The sequence below is a fragment of the Euprymna scolopes genome, chromosome 42 (genome assembly GCF_053919585.1).
Source record: "Euprymna scolopes isolate OS-2025 chromosome 42, ASM5391958v1, whole genome shotgun sequence".
NCBI classification, from domain to species: domain Eukaryota; kingdom Metazoa; phylum Mollusca; class Cephalopoda; order Sepiida; family Sepiolidae; genus Euprymna; species Euprymna scolopes.
In genome coordinates, this window is record NC_136523.1 from 46060566 (window position 1) to 46085851 (window position 25286).

Here is a 25286-nt window from a genome sequence, read left to right on the forward strand (position 1 = left end):
AGAGTTAAACACACATTTATGTATCGCGAAGAAAACTTGCAAAAAATTCCTTAATCCGCAGAGTTTCGAAGAAATACTTTCCTTTTCATCAGACGGGAGAAATTAGCAAAATGTATAAAGAAATTTTGCCTTTTAAGTAACTAAGTAAAGAAAGGATCATACTAGCGTGCAAGTGAAATGTAGAACAATGAAAGAGGTGGAGTGAAGAAAAAAGAAAGAAAAAATGGTTTCACGTCAGAGTTTCCATAGTTGTTGATTCCAAAATCAGGTGTATCTGAGAAAGCAGTAGAAATAAAATATCGATGTTTATAGTATGCTGAGAGCATGTTGTTTATATGTATATGTATGTGTGTTATATATATATATGTGTGTATGTGTTATATATATATATGTGTGTGTATGTGTTATATATATATGTGTGTGTGTGTGTATGTGTTATATATATATATATGTATGTGTTATATATATATATATGTGTGTATGTGTTATATATATATATATGTGTGTATGTGTTATATATATATATATGTGTGTGTGTGTATGTGTTATATATATGTGTATGTGTTATATATATATATATATATATATATATATATATGCGTATGTGTTATATATATGCATGTGTTATATATATATATATGCGTATGTGTTATATATATGCGTATGTGTTATATATATATGTATGTGTTATATATATATATATATGCGTATGTGTTATATATATATGTATGTGTTATATATATATATATGCGTATGTGTTATATATATGTATGTGTTATATATATATATATGTGTGTGTGCGTGTGTGTGTTATATATGTGTGTGTGTGTTATATATATATGCATGTGTTATATATAAATATGCATATGTTATATATATGCATGTGTTATATATACATGTGTTATATATATATACATGTGTTATATACAAATATATATATGTTATATATGTATATATGTTTTATATATATATATTTTATATATAGATATATATGTTATATATACAGTGATGATCATATTTATTGGCACGGTAAAATAAAAGTTAAATTTTGTCTAATAAATTCTAAAAAAGGGATTAAATTAAAGAAAATAACAAAGTATATTATGTATTTTTAACTGGCCTTTCCGATGCAGCAATCGGATTTTAGAAAAAATAAATAACAAAGGAACAACAAACATAATTGCAAAAAACCCTATGTATGAAGACACTTTTATTGTTTTTATTATTTGGATTAATCAGACTAATTGAGTGTTATTTGCACAACGTTTCGGTCGATGCAGCCTTCGACCTTTTTCAGATGTATAAGCTGCCATGTCCGGTAAAGGGACCGTAAGAGGTTTTGTTGAGACTGTGGACACACATACGCGAATGACGGTCTGCAGTTAAAATGCATTGAGTGATGAGGTGAAGCTGTGAAAACTGATGAGGTGAATAGACCAAGTAATTTACCCCCACAGTTGTTAGGGTTGAAACACTTGTTAGATAACAGGTCAATATATATATAAGTAGGCAAAGCACAAGAGCCAGGCAGTAAAAAGCAACAACAGTACAAACTGCTGCTGAATTAGCGTCCCTCCTACTTCCTTCTCCGTCTACCACTTTGGAAACACGCACACGAGGCAAGAAATAAAATAATAATTTTATATTTTTCTAACAAACGAATTTGTGTTGTGAGTTTGTATTTCTTGGCTGATGAGAAAATTGACTGCATCACAAGTATAGTCTTATCTTACTCGTCATGATTCACTGCTGGTCATAATAATAAAAGTTTATTGCTTTTAAACTACTAATAAAGCTAAAATATATCGATCATTTCCACAAGTATGTTTTTTTTTTTACGTTTGAGGAAAGATATAAGCACATTTAACATGGGAAAAAGTAGCAACTTTATAGTTAAATATTTAGAGATTTATAAAGAATCAGAATCGGTAATTGAATCAGAATCTGGAAAAATATTGGAATCGCTAATACATATATATTATCTATTATTTATAATTAATGGTTCCCATAATGTGCTAAATTCTATACTAGGTATGATTGTTGCTCAGTATGTCGCATGTTGAGACTGTGTGCACACACACACATGCATAACGGTCTGTAGCTAAAATGCACTGAGTGATGGGGTGAAGCTGTCAAAACTGATGGTGCCGGAAGTGAATAGATTAAGTAATTGACCCCCACGGCTGTCGGGATTGAAACAGCTACTAGATAACAGGTCAATATATATAAGTAGGCGAAGCACAAGAGTCAATCAGTCAAAAACGACAATAGCGTGAACCATTAGTGAAGCTGCTCCCTTAAACCGTTCTTCTGAGCTTCGTTATGGGTCTTAAAAGTTGTAATAATACTTAGTGTAAATTTTTGTGATAAATTCTGGAGTGCAAAAGATCGGTTGTTTTAATGGTATCACTCCCGTCTTCATAGCTCTTCAACTTTTTTGAGTTAAAAAAACTCTTTTACTTTACTTTTAGAATGACCGACATGACAAAGCATGCTCCAGACGCCCATGCACAGCCATCGTTGATTGCTGGCAAAAGTGCGTTGACAATGGTGGTAACTATGTAGAAAAATAAATTCTGGCGCACAAAAGGTTTACTCGTTTTAATGGCATCACTCCCGTCTTCATAGCTCTTCAACTTTTTTGAGTTAAAAAAATAGGAAACTTTACTTTTGGAACCGCCCTCGTATGTCTAAGCTTCATGTCAACTCTAAACGGATAGGAAAATAAATTCTGGAGCACAAAAAGTCGCACGTTTTAATGGTATCACTCCCATCTTTGTAGCTCTTCAACTTTGTAAGTTTAAAAGATAGGAGGCTTTACTGTTAGAACGACCCTTATATTTCAAGAAATATCCCTTCTTCAGATATTATAAACCTGTTAAAACTAGAATTTTATATCCTACAAAAATAATTGAATACTTATTTGGGATGTATTCGTTGGAAGACACAATGTTGTTGAAAAAAAAAATAACGGCATAGAAAAACGAAAATGAGCAACGCAACTAAATGTTACATTTCAACCTTATGTCGTACATGGAAATTCATAGTTTTTCCTTATCTGCCCCCACATGTGTGTCTTAATTCCTGACTTTCACTTTGGTCTCAATATATTACAATATAATATCCTTCTTTCACTATTCAGTCATAAGTTGTCAGGTTGACAAGACAGTTCCTGCGATTTTTAACTTTTAAATCTCGGCTAAAACAAATTTATTGATCGAAATAAGCACCTTCAGAATCAACACACTTTTGCTAACGCAAAATATATTTATGTCAGTTGCATAAAAATCTTGTGTTCTGGTGCCGATGAAGACGCTGAAAGCGGTTTTGATATCGCTTAGGTTTTTTAAGCATTTCTCATGCAGAAAGTTGTTGGTATGCCTGAAAAAGTGGTAGTCGGTAGGTAAGAAGTCTAGAGAGTATGGTGGATGAAGCAGAGTTTCATAGCCCAATTTGTTCAATTTCTGCAGGGTCAGTTTTTCAACATGCAATCAGGCATTGTCATGGAGGATAATTGGGCCTTTTCTGTTGGCTAATGTGGGTGTTGCTGTCAAAGTTTCTGATGCAGTTCATCCATTTGTTGACAGTACTTCCTCACCATAATGGTTTCGTCTGCATTCAAAAAACTGTAATGAATGAGACCAGTCGCAGACCACCAAACACTTAGCATGACCTTCTTTTGGTACAACTCTGACTTTGGAAGCGTCGTAGAGCTTCGTTGGCGTCTAACCACTGAGCTGAGCATCACCAGTTGCCATAAAGAACCCACTTTTCATTGGAGTCTTGTGTAAAAGAAAGGAAAAGGACACTTCATAATAGCATTTCTTTTGATTATCGTTCATTTCGTGAGGCACCCATTTATCAAGTTTTTTTGTCTTTCCAATTTCTCTCAAGTGGTTGGAAATTGGCGTATATGTTATGTCTAATTCAGAAGCAAGTTCTTGAACAGTTGTGCATGGATTGGCTCTTAATTTATCGTTGTCAATATCCGATTACCAACCACTAAGTTCATCATTTTCAAGGCTCTCGTTGTTGTAACAAAATTTCTTTTACCATTGTTCTGTACATTCAGTACTGGTTTCTGGGCCAAACTCTTTGTTGATATAGCGAGCTGTTTCAACAGCTTTTCAGCCTAGCTTGAATTGAAATAAAAAAATGATGTGAATTAGCTTTTTTCCATCTTGTATACAACGTTGTGAAAAGAAGACATAATTGTTTTAAAACGATTGTAATTTAAATGATTAGATAGAACGAAAAACGCTCTTTAAAGTAAAGGTATTATAACAAAAACTTATTTGAAAATACATCATTTGAAATCAAAATTAAAAATTCTGCAAGAACTTTCTTCTTTTTTATTTTCTTTTTAAAGTTTAAATGTTCTGTGCTTTAAAAAAATTAAAAATTAACATAATTATACAATTGTTTCTGCGCTCTGAAACAGATACTGCCAAGAGTAGACGATTTGACACGGAGGAAATTTATTCTAGATTAGTTATTCCTTTTTATTGTAGAACTCTTCAATGATGTCACATGGAGAATCAGAGAAAGGCTGCTCCCTCATTTTAACCATAGAAAAGAAAAGGATGAGTTGATATGAAAAACTGTCCAGCGGTAAATAGTGGGATGCAGGTAAGTGTATAACCGCTACCTGCGGCACCACTACTTAAACCGGCCAATCTCATTGTTGCACCTTTTATTTATTCAAATGTTGAATATTTATCTTCCCGAAGTCGAGCCAATTAAATAGACAGGCGAGCTTCGTTGTTAACTGTGAGATATTACGATTTATATGTGATATAAAAAGTTTTAAAAAGTTGTGAAGCGACCGACCGCTTCTCTGAAAAAGCCTTTTGTAGACATACAGAAAAAGCGAACACACATACAAACATACATACATTTTCGCTTTTATATATATAGATGATTGCATGATTATGTTGCTATATTCAAAGAATTTATTATTACTACGTAATAAATTTGCATAAATGTTTTCATATAATGAGGAGATACAAGTTATAGGTAGAAAATAACAATCAATAAGATAGAATTATATGTATTAATCACGAAAATAGCATAGGATTTCTCCTCCTCCTCCGACCCCTCTATTTTCCTTCATAAAAAAATTTTAGAAAAAAGAAACTTTCTGCATTCAGATTTGGAACCAGTTCAGACAAGTGGCCTGATGACAATAGATTTTGAAAGAAATCACAACTAAAACATGCATGCAAACATGTAGCCAATAATATTTGTAGAAATCAAGGAAGCAGGCAGGGAATTCCAAAATCTAGCTGTTCGAAGGAAGAAACTATTAGAGTAGAAAGCTTTCTGGTACTTAGGGATCTCAATAGTGGAGAGGTGAGATTTTGTTGCTAAGCAGGTTTATCAAGGGTATGTATGTCAAGGGGTACAAGTGTAATGTGTTCATCAGAGCACATTACATTAAAATATTTATAAAACAGGCATAGGGATGCAACATAGAAGCGACTGGCTATGAGTTGAAGCTTAGTTGACAAAGCGGGACCATTAGATCGAAGACTTTTTTTGTACCCTATTCAAGAGGGAAAGACTAGTGGTAGATCATTACCTCTCTTTACCTTTTAGTTTCAACAAATAACTTTGGCTTTCCCATCCTGTTTACTTGCTTTTATTCTTTAAGCATCAGCTTAAGATAAAAATTAGATGTCCTAGAAAAAGAATTGCATCTATATAATTTGGTAGAAGATAAATGTATTTAGATTTTTATTTTTAGCAAAGATTGTTATGTCAAGAAGCGTATTTTCCCCCATTTAGCAAGTAGCATTTGTTATTTTGTTAAAAAACGGAAAAAAAGAAGAAAAATCAGAAAATTATCAAAGAAAAGAAAAATGTTAAAAAAAAGAAGAAAAATCAGAAAATTATCAAAGAAAAGAAAAATGTTAAAAAAAAGAAGAAAAATCAGAAAATTATTAAAGAAAAGAAAAATGTTAAAAAAAAAGAAGAAAAATCAGAAAATTATTAAAGAAAAGAAAAATGTTAAAAAAAAAAGAAGAAAAATCAGAAAATTATTAAAGAAAAGAAAAATGTTAAAAAAAAAAAAGGCCGGCGAGTGAGTGGCTGATGCGTTTCGTGTTGTTATGATCGGTCAACTGAGCACTTGGATTGTGACAAATGCCCAAAATGGCGGTCACAACAAAATGAGACGCTACAAGAATGGTGACACATGCCTACGAAGAATGCCTGAATATTGATTCGAACCATACCGGCGGGGCGTTTGGTTTTGTTCAAGTTGACACGTGGGTTGGCATCCTAAAAAGTAAAACAAAATCAAAAAATCAATAAACAAAAAAAAGGTGCAAGTCCAGAGTTCAACCCGATTTTAAAAAAAAGAAAAATATCATATTCCAAAAATCACGTAAATTGATATATATATATATATATATATATATATTACCTTTAGCAAATTAGATGCAAACCTTTTATAATATTTGCTAATATTTTTCCTCTGAGGAGTTGGATAAACATCGAAAACTCATGAGTTAAGGAAATGCATTTTACTATATTGTATTCTATGTCTTGCATACAATAAAATTTCTATATTTAACTTTTTCAAATCACAAATTTTAAATTTCTAAATTATGATATATATATATATATATATATATATATATAATATATATATATACATATATATATATATATATATATATATATATATATATATATATATATATAATAAATTCCATAGCAAAACAGCGTCACAGCCTACAAGAGCCATGACAGTCAACTAACCGGAAGCCCAAGACTCGAATTTCGTCCTCATTTGGGCTCATCAGTTAGACACATCCGAACTCAGGATTCGAAATACGAGCCTCTTGCATGCGAGGCAAGCACTCTACCAACTGAGCAAGCGCCTTGCACACAAGAAATTCTATTAACCAACACAGATCAAGCAAACCGTGAGGAAATCCGACTGTGAAATGAACCTACTTCGTCTCGACAAGGGACGCGGTCATCCAACCAGCTAATAACCCCAAGCCTATGTCTCACAAGTAGGAGTTTTAACTCTAAAGGACGATGCCATCCAGCAATGCTAACCTAGCGAGCAACTTATGATAGGATTTTCAGAATGTGAGAGATTGTATATAATAAATTCCACAGCCAAACAACTTCGCAGCCTACAGTCAACGAACCGGATGCCCAAGACTCGAGTTTCGCCCTCATTTGGGCTCATCATTTAGACACATCCGAACTCAGGATTCGAATATATATATATATATATACATATATGGTGCTTTCAATAAGTTTCCAGACTATTTTGTATAAGCACTTTTATTAACAGTACACATATGAAACCCTAGTCCTTTTCCAAGTAATCTCCTCTGGCCACAATGACCCTCATCACAGCCTTTTTATCTCATTAATTGTCTCATAACGACAACCTCTAAGGTTTTCCTGGAGCTTAGGGAATATCCAAAAGTCACAGGGAGCAAGGTCTAGACGATTGGGAGGGTGAGGAACTGTCTTGATGCCCGTCTTGGTCAAATAGTCTGCAACAAGGATGGAGTTCTGGACTGGTGTAATGTCTTAGTGGAAATGCCGTGGACTTGATTTGAAGAGTGCTAGTCTCTTTCGATGGAATCTCTTCCTAAACTTCTTTAAAACCTCAACATAGAATTCCTTGTTGACTGTCTGTCCAGTGGGAACCCAATGAATGTAGATTATGCCCGTGCTCTCAAAAAAGGGATCATTATACATTTCTGGATTCATTTGCTATGTTTGGCTTCCTTGGGTCTGGGAGAGCCAGCATGCTTCCACTGGAAACTGTCTCTCGTATATATAAATTAAATAAACGTAAAACATAATAATTATATATATATATATATATATATATATATATATATATATATATATATATATACATACATATATATAGTAATTTATAAAATATATATGGCGATTAAGCTACACTGAATATTCTGCGTTTCATCCAACTATAGGATTCGTCAGGCTTATGCGCGAATTCTGTCGTTGCTTCTTGTTTTTATATATGTTGAGGATTTCTAGTTGGCCAATCAGCTTTCTAGTATCCACCGCACCCCTTCCTACCAGCCAATGGGCATGCATTTTATCAAACAAAGCTTTAAAACTAACAATAACAATAGAAAACAAACAAATAAATAAATTAAATAAACATGAATATACATAAACGATCACACACACATATATATATATATATATATATATATATATATATGTATATATGTATATATATGTGCATTATTGTGTACACATAGGTATATTTATATGTATAAAAAAAAGAAAAAAAAAAGGAGAACGGCCACCTAAAACCACTAATCTAGTTCTAAAACAGATCCTTTGTTTGATAAAATGCATGCCCATTGGCTGGTAGGAAGGGGCGCGGTGGATACTAGAAAGCTGATTGGCCAACTAGAAATCCTCAACATATATAAAAACAAGAAGCAACGACAGAATTCGCGCATAAGCCTGACGAAACCTATAGTTGGATGAAACGCAGAATATTCAGTGTAGCTTAATCGCCATATGTATTTTATAAATTACTAACCAGCTCTACCTAAGTATTGAGCACTTTTGAAGTAAATACTTAAAGTTTACGCATAAATCTATACTTTCGTATATTAAATTTATGTGAATAAATGAAGTAGTTATATATATATATATATATATATATATATATATATATATATATATATATATATAGTAATTTATAAAATATATATGGCGATTAAGCTACACTGAATATTCAGCGTTTCATCCACTCTAGGACTCCTTTTTTTTTTTTTTTTTTTTTTTTTTTTACAAAGGCATCACCACATTATCAAGGCCCAGAGGCCACTCAAGGATAAGGGTTAAAGAGTGTACAGTAGAAGTTGGTCAATATAGTAATCATTAGTAATGAAAATTTGGTAAATTTAATAACTTATATGGAACGGCTCATCAAGAACTTATTTACCTTAGACTTGAACACAACCATATTGTAGTCAGCCGGAAAGCAGGAAAACGGAAGACAATTCCACAGGCGTGCAGTTCTAAGAAAGAAGCTTTGTTCATGGAATCTATGTTTAGGTTTAGGCACAGATAAAGAGTGGGGGAAATTATTGATAGTGTTTACAGCTAGACGAGTGTTTCTTGTGAAAGTTTGGCGAGGGGGGACCATAGATTGAAGCTCAGTTGAACACTTTCCATGAAAATAACGATACATCAGAGACAAACTCGCAACATCTCTTCTGTGAGATAGAGGTAGTAAGGAGGAGAAAAGGACATCTCCTACGAGGCTACGAAGTCTATTTTGAACTCTATCAAGGCAGGACAAGTCCTTTCTAGCAGCTCCTGCCCAGATGTGGCAACAGTATTCCATCCTTGGACGTACCTGGCTCTTATATAGATAGAGAATAGCATCAGCAGTGAGATATCTACTGGATCGATAGAAAGATCCCACCATTTTTCCAGCGGCCTTGGCAACAGATTTGATATACGTGCTCCATTTAAGATCAGGAGTAATGGTCAAGCCCAGAAGCTTGTCAAAACTTGAGGCCTCCTGAAGACGAGAGCCATTCATTTCAATTGATGACAAATGTGGATTAAAATGTTGATGATGTAAAGAGAGAAGCTTGGTTTTAGATGCATTAAAAGTAACCAGCCACTCCTTTCCCCATTGTACTACATGCTCAAGATCAGAGGAGAGAGAATTGGAGAGTACTTGCTCGTTTACTGTCTTAGATGTGGTACCATAAATGGTAGTGTCGTCAGCATAAATGTCTACAAATGATGTAAGGATATGATTTGGAAGATCATTAATGTAGATCAGGAAAAGAGTTGGGTCCAGGATGGATCTCTGAGGGACACCGGCATTAATACTGTGAGCTTCTGATTTTTGCCCCTCAACTACTACTCTTATGAACCTATCAGAAAGAAATGATTTAATAATTGAGAAGACTTTTCCAGCTATACCATAGCTAGCGATCTTATGAAGTAAACCTTTATGCCATACCCTATCAAAGGCTTTAGATATGTCAAGAGCAATTGCCCTAGAAAGATTGCCACCGTCGAGAGATTTGCTAATCCTATGCGATATAACTGTAAGGACATCTGCTGTAGATCTAGCAGAACGGAAACCATATTGAGTGTCACTAAGAAGGTTATTTTTGTTGAGATGTTTGATTACTTCTGTATTTAACACAGATTCTAGCAACTTACTCATGACGCACAGGAGACTTATTGGCCTGTACTGAGAGGGGGATGAGCGATCACCTGAATTCTTAAATACAAGGCATACTGATGAAATTTTCCAGGGAGATGGGAAACTATTATCCTTAAGACAACGTTTAAACAGTTTTGTAAGTATGGGCGCTAGTTCAGGTTGAAGTTTTTTGAGTACTATAATTGGAATACCATCAGGGCCAGTTGCTTTACTGGAATCAAGGTTTTTGATTAGCTTGGCAACATCACGTACAGATATACGTATATCACATAGCGTGTTTTCTGATACAGGAGGAAATATTGGGGGTTGGCGGTCTTGGTCGCAAAGGGTAGAATTAGCTGCAAAGTTCTTGACAAAGAGTTTGGCTTTGTCTGATGCTGACGAGATTACCTCAGGTCCATTGATAATAGTTGGGATGGAGCACACGCTTCTGTTCAGGATTCTGTTTGCTATTTGCCAAAACTGGTGGGAACCAAGCCGCTGCTCAGCTACTTTGGACTTAACAGATTGAGCATACAACTCTCTTGCGTTCCTTATTACTTTCTTACAATGGTTGCTGGCAGTCCTGAAAACGGCTTTAGTTTCCATACATCTATTACGTTTGAAGCAGTGGAAAAAGTGATTTCTGTGCGCTATGGCAGCAGCACATTCTGGAGAGAACCATGGCTGGCTGTTAGGTTTTTGCTGAAACTTTTTAGAGGGTATGAAATGGTCAATACCTACAATTAACCATTCAGTTAGGTCTAATACTATAGAGGACACATCCTTTTTAAACATGGAATGCAGAGGTAGATCAGATATAAATGTACGGAAGCTATCCCAGTCAGCCTTAGTGTATCGATATACTGTACGATGAAGTGGTACGTCTGGGGACTTATTACATTTCATTTTTATCTTAATTGATACAACAGAGTGGTCGGAAGATCCAAGAGGCGACAGAACAGAAACTGAACATAGTTCAGGGCAAGTTGTGAGAAAAAGGTCTAGTAGGCTCGCATACTGGCCGTCATTATCGGGCACACGGGTAGGTTCCTGAACAATCTGAGTGAGGTCATAGGCAATGGAGAAATCATGACAGAACCTCCCCTCATCATCGGTCTTGTTTGAGTGGGTCAACCATTCGACGTTGTGAACATTGAAGTCTCCACATACGTGAATGTTAGCTGAAGGATAAGTAGAAAGGACTTGGTCAATTTTCTCAGATATGCTTTGAAAGATAGTAACTCCGCTGTTGTGGGGGCGATAGAGAGTAAATATAAATGCAGTAGTGTGAGCTAAAGCAACCCGGAAGCACATATAGGGTAAGTTAGGATCTTCCCTGGAGATGTCCCTCCCACATGGAAAGCTATCTTTAATATAGGCACATATTCCATGCCCATGGCGATCTTGGGGGTCAGATTTAGAAGTTAAGTTGGAGTATCCTGTAATTGCAAACTCATCTAGGGAAATAGCCTGTCCAATGCCAGTTTCACTTAAAAATAAAAGGTCTGGTTTAGTCTCCTGTAATTGGGTTTCAACCTCTGGAAGGTTAGAACGTAGACCCCTGATGTTGGAGAAGGAGACATGGTAGTAGGGGTCTACGTTGGAAGTTGGAGAACCGGGTTTAATCGTGTATTTTTTCTTGAAACTTGTCATGATGAAATTTTGGAATTTGTGGACTAGGTCGACAGATTTACTTAGAGCAGGACAGAGAGGGGAAACTAAGAGAGAAAAAGAAACGAAGAATTTTTTTTTTTTTTTTTTTTGTACCACATGATAAGGTAAAGCCGTAACAATTACCCACTAGTATGGCATCGAGAGGCCCCACCAGAAGCTACTGCATGGTCCAGATTCCATTCACCAAATGGCAATACAGCAGCCCCAGTACTTTGCACCTGCTGATAGGACAGCCTCCTTAGTGGTTAATCCAAGGTTCGGGTCCCTGACTATCAGGCGGATAACGTCAGCCCAGACAAAACGTTTACCTCCAGCACCCTTACTAGTGACATGGCTACAAGGATAGACATAGAAACAGAAAATTTCCACCAACTCTGCCAACTGTTCGCGCAAAAATACTGCCAACCTAGAAAACAGCTTTTTCTTCTCCCTTTGTCAGAAAAATCACTCATTTAAAAAATGAGGACTGAGGGACAAATAAGAAGAAGCGAGAGTAACAGGAGCTGCCGATAACGCATCCACAATGCGTTTTCTACTCTCCATTAAAAAAAAAAAAATAAATAAATAAATAAATAAAAAATAAAAAATAACTATTAAGTATTGTACTTAATAAAAGTCCAACGGACCTGTTTAAGGGAAAGTATGGTGATAGATTCCCCTCCCACGAACTAAAAATGAGTACAATTTGGTAATCTATTTTTGCAATCAACTCGGTAGATAAATAAACATTTATGGACGAGAGAAAAAAAAAAAAAAAAAAAAAAAGAAGCTAGCATTTAATACAACAGAAATACATAAATTAAATACTGAAATAAAATGTAGTTATTAATATTTGAATCTTAAAATAAAAAGTGCGAATTAGTAGAGAAAAAAATCACTTATCACAACAACGCATTCCGTCTCCAAACTAGTGAAGAATTTAACTTTTAATAGCGTTCAGAAGATTTTTTTAGGCTTATGCGCGAATTGTGTGGTTGTTTATCGTTTTTAAACGCTCCTCTTCTATTGAGATTTTAGTTAGCCAATCAGCTTTCTAGTATCCACTGCGCCCCTTCCTATCAGCCAATGGGCATGCATTTTATCGGACAAAGGATCTGTTTTAAAACTAGGTTATATATATATATATAATTATTATTTTTTTTATTTTTTATAATTTTTTACAAGTTTTAGTGATTTACTATTAATTGTAGCCATAACAAGGTTGTTTTCTTATCTCTATGCCTGGAAAGGTTGTTAAGGGGGAGGTAACTAGGGATTAATTTTAAAGATGGAAAACCAACTCACTTCCTCATAAAATTTTATTTTCTTACTTAAAAATAACTACTTAATCAATTTACGTGATATTTGAAATATGACATTTTTGTAACATGATGGCTAAGTATATCATACAGAGTTTTTCATTTTTTCTTTTTTGATTAAGTTCAATTCTGAACACGAACGGAAAAAGTTAAAAAAAAAAAAAAGTGAGCGAAACAATGAAAAAAATACAACAAATGACTGTTACCAAACAATATAAATATTAATTTTCTATCGACCTGTATAGTTTGAAGTTTTGAAACTGTTTGTAAGTTTTGTTATTTACAAAACTTGAATCATGGCAATCACTGAACCGATTTTGGTTATTTATTTGGTTATTTTATTTCATAAAAATCGGCCCAGCCATTTTCGAGTCCATACGAAACGAACTCGTACACACACACACACACGGATATGTTCAATTGATGATCCCAAATGTGGGAAAAACTCGAGTCTTGGACTTTCGGTTTGTTGGTTGTCATGGTTCTTGTGAGCTGCGACGATGTTGACTGTGAAAACAATTATATCCACTCTCACATTCTGAAAATTACATATATATATATATATATATATATATATATATATATATATATATATATATATGAAGTTTAATAAAAATCAGCCCAGCCATTTCCAAATCCATTGAGAACGGACTCTGTCACACACACACACACACGCACACACATAGTTTCATATATATATATATATATATATATATATAAAAGCAATTTTGTGTGTGTGTGTGCATGAGTCCATTCTCTACGGCTGGGAATCGGCTGGGTCGATTTTTTAGAAATTTCACACGAAAGTACTTGATGTATCTGGGAGTGTTCTTAGACAGGTTTTTGTATTAGAATGCATTCCGTAAGTATCGGAAATCACTAATCAAAAAATCCGATTAAAGAAGGAAGTCCGATTTTGACGAAAGTTAACACCTTTATACAACCTAACATCACAAGTGCATTTGGGAAGTTTTTTCACTGCACAAGCAGGAAGGACCAACCTATAATGTCAAATATAGATTCTTTTATAAGACAGGGTGCGTTCGAAATGAAATATTTCTTTTTAGACCACAATTGGACCATGATACTTGACTTTGTATGTTTAACTTTAACTCAAGCGATTACGTGAAAATAATTTCATAAAAACAACAGTTGGTTCTTTTGATAAGACCGGGGTGCATTCGAAATGGACGTTTCTGTTCAGAGCACAATTGAATCATAATACTTGACTTTTGCATTTTAACTTTTAAGTGAAGTCATTATTTACAGATAATTTTATAAAATCAACAGTATATACAGTGCAATGTAGACTACAATGTATTGTGGACGAAGTCATTGCAGGGAGGTATGTGAAGCTTTCTCCCAGTACACTGCAATGGGGGGGGGGGCTTAACAGAAAATCAATCGATTTGATTAAAAAATAAGTGATTTCACCAATCTCAATGACAATAAAAGTATGGGAAGGTGGAACATTTGTTGATCTTCATTCAATTCCGGACAACGCCGTGTCTCCTTGCTAATATATATATATATATATATATATATATATATATATATATATATATATATATATTCCAGGTTGAAAGATATCCAAAAAATTAAGAATAATTGAATTTCAATAAGGATCAAAGAGAGCAAATTATAGTCATATCGTGCTACGATGTGCAGACCATTTCGATCATAGTTGATCTCATCAGGCAAGAAAATTTAGAAATTAAAAAGGTTCAAAACCATTTTCAATTTTAGAGGAGAGAAAATATACTTTGCCATCACTGACATGAGGCAAAGATTAATGTTCTTATGGATTTAAATTTAATCACAAAAGTCAAATTTCTGTTAAAGAAGGGGGCGGGTAAAAGGATAGTTTTGGGGAAGGATTAGAGAGAGTTATAAGAAGGGAAAGGATAACATTTAGATATAGAGAGGGGGTATAAATTCACTTAGAGGAAGAAAGGGAGAAAGGATAAGTAGGAAGGAGGGCGTACAAACGAAAAAAGTTGACAAAAGGATGTCAGGAGGTGATATTTACTATTTCATAAATCAAGGCATTTGAAAATGCCTAGACTGTATCTACATAAAGAAAAATAAAAACTAATATGCATAAATTCGTATTCCTGTCTGTTCGTTGTTTGTTTGTAATTGTCTGTATTTTTTTTTTTTTTTTTTTTTACAAAACACCTGATGAAGACCGGAGGGCAAAATGGCCGAAACGTTGTGACGTTAACAAACAAGATGAGGAAGTCAGTCCGACAATCTCAATCAATGAAAACACCTCATCTCAAAAATACAGACATATACAAAACACCTGATGAAGACCGGAGGGCAAAACGGCCGAAACGTTGTGACGTTAACAAACAAGATGAGGAAGTCAGTCCGACAATCTCAATCAATGAAAACACCTCATCTCAAAAATACAGACAGATACAAAACACCTGATGAAGGCCGGAGGGCAAAACGGCCAAAACGTTGTGACGTTAACAAACAAGAAGAGGAAGCCAGTCCGACAATCTCAATCAACGTTGTTTGTTTGTTCACATTTTGATTAAGATATACAAAACGCGTCATACTATAATCTTTCATTTATTCCTATATATAGTATAATTCTTGCAAAAATATACTATTAAGAAATCACCTTATTTGCATATGACATTAAGAAAAATCGATTTTACTAAATACCGGTATCTAAGTTAATGTTTTTAGTGAGAGAATTGTTTTAGGTATGCTATTTAAAATTCGTATTTAATAAATTTTAAACAATAATTATATTGATAATATATTTAATTTAATTTATTTGGAATTATTATTTCCAACAGCAACCTTTTTTAAAAACCCTTTTTAGGGTTATTTGCTCCTAGATGCTAAGCATACAAAAACAAACATGCACCAAATAAAATAATTTGCTAATTTCAATAACTTTCTAGCTGGAAAAATAATTCTGTGTAGATAGAAAAATGGGCAGATTTGCCGTTTAGTTGTACAAATATTCTCAAACGAGGTAATTACTAAAAGGGACTCTTAAAGGTCGACACCAGTATGAAGCAGAAGCTTTTTATTTTTTTTACATGTTTCGCAAACTTTAAATGGGTAAAATAATCACATAATTATTGAAAATGTGATCATCATGTTTTTAAAATTTAATTTAAATTAACCACGTTGTTTAACAAATAAAAAAAATAATGCAAGATGAAGTTTTAAAATGATTAAATATATTTTATTTTATAATTTAACATTGAAAACATTGACCAATAAAAATAAAATTTGGGGTTCTTATGTATTTTTGGTGCCGTACTGAAATAATAATGTTATTATTTTTAAAACCATTCTTAATGAGGAGATGAGGGTGTTTTGTAACTATTCTTACAATTTAATAAAAAATTTTTTTTAAAGATATCGTGAAACTTAAATTTAAACTAATATATATATATATATATATATATATATATATATATATATATATATATATATATATATATATATCGCAGTACCATCTGCCATTGTATACATCCTAGAACATTCAAGTTTTTCCTTAATCAATTGATTTTCAATGAATAGCTCATCTCATCAGAGAAAATGCTATTAGCAAAATATGTGAGTAATTATAAATTTTGTAATTAGCACATGAATATTTTCATATATTTTATTTCTTAATGAATTGGACACACAAAACAAAAGTTGTATCAATTTACTAAAGAAATCCTAACAAACAAAACAAAATTAAACCAAAATTTGGTGCTTATGCCTTTTTTGGTACCACACTATTTTTAAATAGTTTTTTTTTCAGGGTGAATTAAAATTTCACAATATTTTATTATTTTTTTTTTAATTGTAAGGTGGAAGCACAGAATAGTTACAAAACACCCTCTCCATGATAAGAATGGCTTTCAAAATAACATTATTATTTTAGTACAGCACAAAAAATACATAAGTACACAAAATTTCATTTTTATTGTTCAATGTTTTTAATGTTAAATTATAAAAATAAATATATTTAATCATTTTAAAACTTCAGATTGCATCGTTCTTTTATTTTTGAAATTTTTGTGGGGATATCCACGTTACCCATGATGAAAATGATTAGTATAGCAGGCATGTTCCAAACGGAACTTCATGTTAACCCAGGCAACGCCGAGTACCTATGCTATTATATATATATATATATATATATATATATATATATATATATATATGTATATATATGTATACATATATGTATATATATATATGTATATATATATGTATATATATATATGTATATCTATATATATGTATACATATGTATATATATATGTATATATATATGTATATATATGTATATATATGTATATATATGTATATATATATGTATATGTATATATATATGTATATATATATGTATATCTATATATATGTATATATATGTATATATATATGTATATATATATGTATATATATGTGTATATATATATGTATATATATATGTATATATATATGTATATGTATATATATATGTATATATATGTATATGTATATATATATGTATATGTATATATATAAGTATATATATATGTATATGTATATATATATGTATATGTATATATATATATTATATATTATATAATATATATATATAATATATTATATATTATATAATATATATATATATAATATATTTTATATATTATATAATATATATATATATAATATATTTTATATATATATATATATATATATATATATATATATATATATATATATATATATATATGAAAGGTGTTAAGAGATTCCCACAAGAGAAAAAAATGAAAAATGTATACTCAACGGTCTGATCCCCCTCTGGCATCAATTGTGATGGAGGGCTCTCGTCTGGGTGAGGCCCCGTGTTTTGACAAGCTTCTGGGTTTGACCTTTACTCCTGATCTGAAATGGAACACGTACATCAAGTCTGTTGCCAAGGTCGCTGGGAAAATGGTGGGATCCTTCTACCGCTCCAGAAGATATCTCACTACTGATGCAATTCTCTATCTATATAAAAGCCAAGTACGTCCAAGGATGGAATACTGTTGCCATATCTGGGCAGGAGCTGCAAAAAACAGCCTATCCTGCCTGGACAGAGTACAAAATAGACTTTGTGGCTTAGTGGGGGATGCCCTTTTCTCTACCCTGCAACCTCTCTCCCACAGAAGAGACGTTGCGAGCCTATCCTTGTTTTATTGTTATTTCCATGGCAGGTGCTCGTCTGAACTCCAATCTCTGGTCCGCCCTCGCCAATCTTTCACGAAAAACACCCGTCTAGCCGAATCCACTGTGAAAAATTTCCCCCACTCTTTATCTGTGCCTAAATCAAAACGTGGATTCCATGGACAAAGCTTTTTTCTTAGAACTGCACGCCTGTGGAACTCTGTTCCGTCTGCCTGCTTCCCACCAGACTAAACTTGGATGTGTTCAAGTCCAATGTTAACAAATTCCTAATGAACCGCCCCCTTAAGTAAACACTTCATCAAATCTCCACACTAACGTAATGTACTTGCAATAACCCTTATCCCTGAGTGGCTTCCGGGCCTTGATAAGTGGTGATCACTGTGTAAAAAAGAAGAAAAAAAAAAAAAAACTTTAATGTAAACTTTTTGAAAAATGCTGTGACCAGTACTCAATGGTATTGTTAAACAGTTCATATACATACTTGCAGGCCACCCGGCGTTGCCTGGTCATAAGATATACATAAATATTATATTCTAATTCATACAAAAACTGAAACATGTGCATGCGAGTATTATGTTTTTTCTAAACAGTTCGTTTCTTGTAAATAAAAAAAAATAAATAAATAATTCGAGCTGAGATCGAAACCAAGAACCAATAATTTGAAAAATGAAAACATCAAATAATAAAACAAGTGTAAAAAAAGCATAACAATTGTTGGTGACCCCCGACTCATTTAAATATTTTAGAGCAATCAATCAATCAATCAATCAATCGATCAATGGATCTGATTAAAAAAAGAGTGATTTCATTAATAATAACAAAAGTAAAGATTTAGAAGGCTGTCACTATGCGATGAATGGAATTGTTACTTGTTTTCGTCTTTCTTCCTCAACACTGGCTATATTCCATTCCTCACATTGTGATAGCCTTCTAAATCTCTTATATATATATATATAGATAGATAGAGAGAGAGCTATGTAATTAACAGCTGTCCTGTTTTTAAATCTCCGAAACAGCTACATGGTAAGCAGTTGATGATCCCCGTTTTCTATTTAAAAAATTTTAGTTAAGGTTTTCTCTTTTCATCCTTGTGTAGTTAAATTCTGTTTCAAAATTGAAGACTTTTGCGAAATCGACTTATGCAAGTGCTAAGTCTATTTCTATTTAACAGTTTTAGTTAAGGCTTTTTTATTTTTTTATTTTTGTATTTTTTCCATCCTTATATAAATTAATTCTCTTTTGTCATTATAAACTTTTTAGAAGTCGGATTATGTAGGTGATAAGTCTGCGATAGGTGAAAGTAAATTTTTTTTTCCCTTCCGGGAATTTAAATTGCATTCTTTATTTTTATTTTTGCATTTTTTTATTCAAAGCTTCTTTAGACTCTCTCTCTCTCTCTCTCTCTCTCTCTCTCTCTCTCTCTCTCTCTCTAGACATATATATATATATATATATATATACTTGTTTATTGTTATATAAACATGCTCACATCCCGCTGCTACAAACAGCCACTTGTTTCAATCAAACAACAGATATCATCAGGCAGCGACTTGACTATTCAAATGTTCAATGAATAACAATGCTTGTTTGTAGCAGCAGGATGTGAGCATGTTTATATAACAATAAACAAGTATTATCAGCTCTTTTTATTGAGCACTATCTAACAACCTCGTTGAATTCATTAGTCCATTACTTTTGAATAAAAAAACCCCGAGTATATATATGTATATATATATATATATATATATATATATATATATATATAAATATATGTATATTATGAACTCTCCCGTCGATTTCGACGTATGGGGTCTTGGCAATGTTTGATTTGATGTAGCATGCTTACATCTACTCAATCGTAAATGACATCCAAGTCCTGCAACAGATCTGCAAACAACCCCACAATGGAGGCAAGAATGAAGATTGCACGAATGAATCGGCTGGGATACTTGCAGATGCTTTGGTTCTTTTCACGTCTAACGCGCAATTGGTTAATTTCAGAGAACTGCCTGATGCCCTGCTGACAGGCAGATCTCCATTCATTTCGTTGAGAAGCAATTCATTCAAAATCACGAAAAGGAATATTTACACATGTCAAGTTCTTTTTCAACTTGTCCTTATAGCGAAGCAGATGTCTACTCACATTCTGTTAAGCTCGTGTACATCACTTGCTTTGGTATCCTGTCATCTTCCTTAAGCAAGACATGTCCTGTCCAACGTAGCTGTGATTGCATCTAAGAATGTGTGTGTGTGTGTGTGTGTGTGTGTGTGTGTGTGTGTGTGTGTGTGTGTGTGTGTGTGTGTGTGTGAGGACAAATCTGAATCTATATACTCAATGTATTTTTGATCCACAGGCTTGAAATTTAGTATACAGGGTATTCAGACACGTGGAAAACTTTTTAATCGGTTTTCATTTGGAAAAAAAAAAAAGGGGGCTGTAAGAGGTCAAAATTGAAAAATTGGTACGTGGTGGTGGGGGGTCATTAGATTTTTATCTGTTTGTCAACTGTTTCACGGATGCGCATGAGTGAATCGTTCACATGACAGATTCCTTATGTTAAGAATAAGTAGACTTGAAAACACTTTTGAAAGATCATGTCAAGCTGGCCTAATGGTTATCGTATTTGACTGTCTTTAGGTTTTGGTTTCAATTTCAGTTCGAGCATTTTTTTTTGTTTTTTCGTTACTTACAAGAAGTGAATTGTTTAGAAAAAACATAATACTCGCATGCAGATGTCTCAGTTTTTGTATGAATTAAAATATAATATTTATGCGCATTTTATGACCGGGCAACACCGAGTGGCTTGCTAGTATGTATGTAAACTGCTTCACAAATACCTTTGAGTATCTGTCACAGCATTTCAAACTATTACTGTTATTGTCATATGTTTCCAAATAATATAATAAGAAACTAATTATTATTTTGTGTGGCCTATTTTGGTAACAGCTTGTTCTCTGACTGCTTTTTATGTACTTCTCGGCAGTTTCATTTCACAGCAATATTTAGATCATATCAAGGGTCACCATTTTATCGAAAAAAAAAAAAAATATTGGAATACGAGAGTTGTCCTATCTAAATGAATTTTCATTTTTTTTTTACAAAGGAGTTACCTCTTGTCAAGGCGCAGAGGTAACTGGAGGATAAGGGTTAAAGAATGTACAGTAGTCAATGGGACAATATTGTAGTAATCGTTAGTTGTGGAAATTCGGTAAATTGAATTGCTTAAAGGGACAGCTCATCAAGAACTTGTTTACATTGGACTTGAAGACAACCATATTGTAGTCAGCTGGAAAGCAAGAGAATGGAAAAGAGTTCCACAAGCGTGCAGTTCAAAGAAAGAAGCATTGTTCATGGAATCTACATTTAGGTTTAGGCACAGATAAAGAGTGGGGAAATTATTTTATAGTGGTTTCAGCTAGACAAGTGTTTTTCATGAAAATTTGGCAAGTGGGGAGGAACCATAGATTGGAGCTCAGATGAGCACTTGCCGTGAAAATGATGATAAAGCAGAGACAGGCTTGCAACGTCGCTTTTGTGAGAAAGATTTGAGAGGAAGAAAAAAGGGCATCCCCCACTAGGCTACGAAGTCTATTTAGAACTCTGTTAAGGCAGGATAGGAGGCTTCTAGCAGTTCCTACCCAGATGTGGCAACAATACTCCATTCTAGGATGTACTTGGCTCTTATACAGGTAGAGAATTGCATCAACAGATTTGATGTACGTGTTCCATTTTAGATCAGGAGTAAGGGGCAAACCTAGAAGCTTGTGAAAACATGGCGTCTCCCCAAGACGAGAGCCATTCATTTTACTTGATGCCAGACAGGGATCAGAGCATTGATGATGGAAAGATAGAAACTTAGTTTTAGATGCATTAAAATTAACCAGCCACCCCTTTCCCCTTTGCATCACGTGATCAAGATCAGAAGAGAGAGAATCAAAGAGAACTTAGTCATTTATGACCTTTGAAGTATTGCCATAGATGTTAGTGACATCAGCATAAATGTCTACGAACAATCTTAAGATTTTTATCACTCCTATATTATTACCATTAAAACAAGTTACTTGCTATATGTCTAGGGTCACCATCTATATATATAAAAGCGAAAATGTGTGTATGTATGTATGTATGTATGTTTGTATGTATGTTTGTATGTGTGTTTGTATATCTCGCAAAAACTTTCGACACGGGTCACGGATTTTCACGAGATTGGTATCATTTTAAAGCTCGATCCTTCGCCCGACAAATATCGAAAAATTGGCCAAAAACATTAATTCCTTCACCCTAAAATCATCAGTTTTCTACAGGGAGGGTCAGCAAAAACCGTCCTCTCATGACAAGTTCGCTTCTACGCATGCGCAAATGACGTCGGAACATGATTTAGTTTAAATATTAAAAAAAAACAACCTAATTTTGTCAACGTCGTCTTAGCTCAGTTCATTAGAGTGCGGCCTCATTATCTAAAGGTTTTGGGTTCGAATCGTAGTGTGAGATGTCTGTTTTATTTTCGATTTTTAAAGGTTTAATATTGAAACAGGGTTATTTAAGCCATTTTTCACGTTCTATATTTTTTTTGATTTTTATTTTTCAGATTTTTTAAAGAAGTTTTAACGATCATTTTTCGGGGGGGGGGGGGGTTCCATCACATTTGCGTTTTCTTTTTTTGTTTTTGTTTTTCCAATTTTTACATTTAACATCGTTCGTTTGCCTTACGTTAGTTTTTTTTTTGTGCTTTTTCGATTTTTTAAAGTTTTAACATTTATTTTATACTAGCGGGGGTACCCAGCGTTGCCTGGGTGTTTGTAGGTGTGTGTGGTATTAAATAAAAAAGAAACTGGTGGGGGGGGTAAATTTGGTAGGATCGAACCCGAAGCCCTGAGGCGAAGTTTGAAAATAAAATCGGCCTGCCAGAATGAGTTAGTGAAAGATGTTTGAATTTATTTAAGTAAGAACCAAATTGACAGGTGTGCGCACAGAAGTCGTCGAGCGTTACGACGACAACGACAGCAAATGAGGTCGATGACCAGGTTTGTTTGTTATAAGCGAAGTAAAAAAAGAAAACAATGTTAAAACGTAAGCGGGGGGGGGTAATCAAAACATCGAAAAAAAACACAAAAAAAACTAACGTAAGGTAGACGAATGATGAAAACAGAAAAACGAACGTTAGAAAAAAACGAACACGTGAAAAATGGCTTAAATAAGCCTGTTTCAATATTAAAATTTTAAAAATCGGTGGGTACCCGGGTGTTTTTGGGTGTGTGGTTGGGGTGGATAAGCGAAGTAAAAAAAAAAACCCAGTAAAACGATCGTTACGTGAAAAATGGCTTAAATAATACTGGTTCAATATTTAAATTTTAAAAATCGAAAAAAAAAAAAAAAGAAGACATCTCACACCACGATTCAAACCCAAAACGTTTAGATAATGAACCAACGCGTTAATCAACTGACCTAATGCGACGTACATGAAATTTAGTCAAGTTTTCAACTATTTAAAGTAAATCAGGTCATGACGTCATCTGACACATGCGTAGAACCGGTCGTAGTCACAAGAAGACTGTTTTTGTTGCCCCCCTCCTGTCGAAAATTGTCAATTTTGGGGTGAAAAAAGGAACGTTTTTGGCCAATTTTTCGATATTTTTCGAGCAAAGGATGGAGCTTCAATATGATACCGAGTTTGTGAATTTTTGTTCTGTCTGTCGAAAGTTTTTAGCAGACACACAAACATACATACATACATACATACATACATACATACATACATTTTCGGTTTTATATATATAGATAAAATATTTAATAATTTATTATTTAATATTTAAAAATATTTACTTCGCTTATTCTTATGTTTTGATTAACACCTCCCTCCCTCTGCTCGAGCACACACACCTCTAAACACCCGGGCAACGCCAGGTACCCCCCCCCCAGCTAGTCTATAATATAAATCTCACCTGTTTGTTTAAATGTATGTATGCATGTATGTATGCCTAAAACTTTCCACAGAGGCGACGGATTTTCATGAGATTGGTATCATTTTGAAGCTTGACCCTTCGAATGACAAATATCGAAAAATTAGCCAAAAACATTAATTCCTTCACCCTCAAATGGGCAGTTTTCTACAGGAAGGGGCAGTTTTTTCGCTGACATGTTTTGCAAGTCATTCAACTCTCATGTCCGCAACGTTGCATAAAAGGCATTATTTCGACTACCCGTGACGTCACAACCGTGGTAGGCACATCGGTAAGACCATTTTTTTTTTTTCACCTCTTTTTCCTCTAGCACATTACAGGTTCGAGCCTGCTTACTTCTCCTTTTTTTTTTTTTTGCGGTCGCAATTTTCCTTCTTTTTTTTTTTTCAACCAACACCCTTACACACATCTCCACTTTTTTTCTCCCCTTTGCATCACAGGTTCAAGCCTGCCTGCCTACTACAACTTTTTTTTTTTTTTTTTTTGCTAAACACACACCTCCAAACACCCGGGCTAGTAAATAATACACAAACTATATTATTACCATCAAAACGGGTTACTGCTATATCACGTCTAGAGTCACCATTTTATCGGAAAAATATTGGAATACAAGTGCTGCCCTATCTAAATGAATGACTTCATCATTTCTATGTTATTACCATCAAAACGATTTACGTGTGGATTTTGCTGTTATAAACAACAAACTGTTATTTAAGTCAATAAGGCAACATTTTGAAAAACTCTACAGAGTGAAACAATAAATTTGTCGCCCTAAAGAAAACAACGCTACAACTACAACTGAGATTGGGAGCATGCCTTTTCCACAATTGCCGGCGGGAGTTTGACGAATACTTGGTGGACGGCGGCGATCAGGCTGGCTTTGGTTATTCTGGGAGATCATGTTGGTGATGTTCTTGCTGTATAACCAAATGATGTAGTCCAGCAGGTTTAGGTCGGGGGGGGGAGGACGGGGTCAG

The 25286-nt window shown here is 33.8% G+C and overlaps 1 long non-coding RNA gene across 2 annotated transcripts in view; it reads right to left on the minus strand.

Annotated features, from left to right (window-relative positions):
- Nucleotides 1–1177: 1177 nt before the first annotated feature.
- The window catches only part of LOC145267082 (uncharacterized), a 38285-nt gene continuing 14176 nt past the window's right edge, over nucleotides 1178–25286 (minus strand). Inside the window, exons 2-3 of one of the 2 annotated variants that reach the window (XR_013864818.1) lie at nucleotides 6237–6282; nucleotides 1178–4132 (exon numbers count right to left, since the gene is read on the minus strand). This is a non-coding gene — a long non-coding RNA (uncharacterized LOC145267082). Of the gene's footprint in view, nucleotides 4137–6236; nucleotides 6283–25286 lie in introns of both variants that reach the window. The other variant, XR_013864819.1, reaches the window with a different exon arrangement.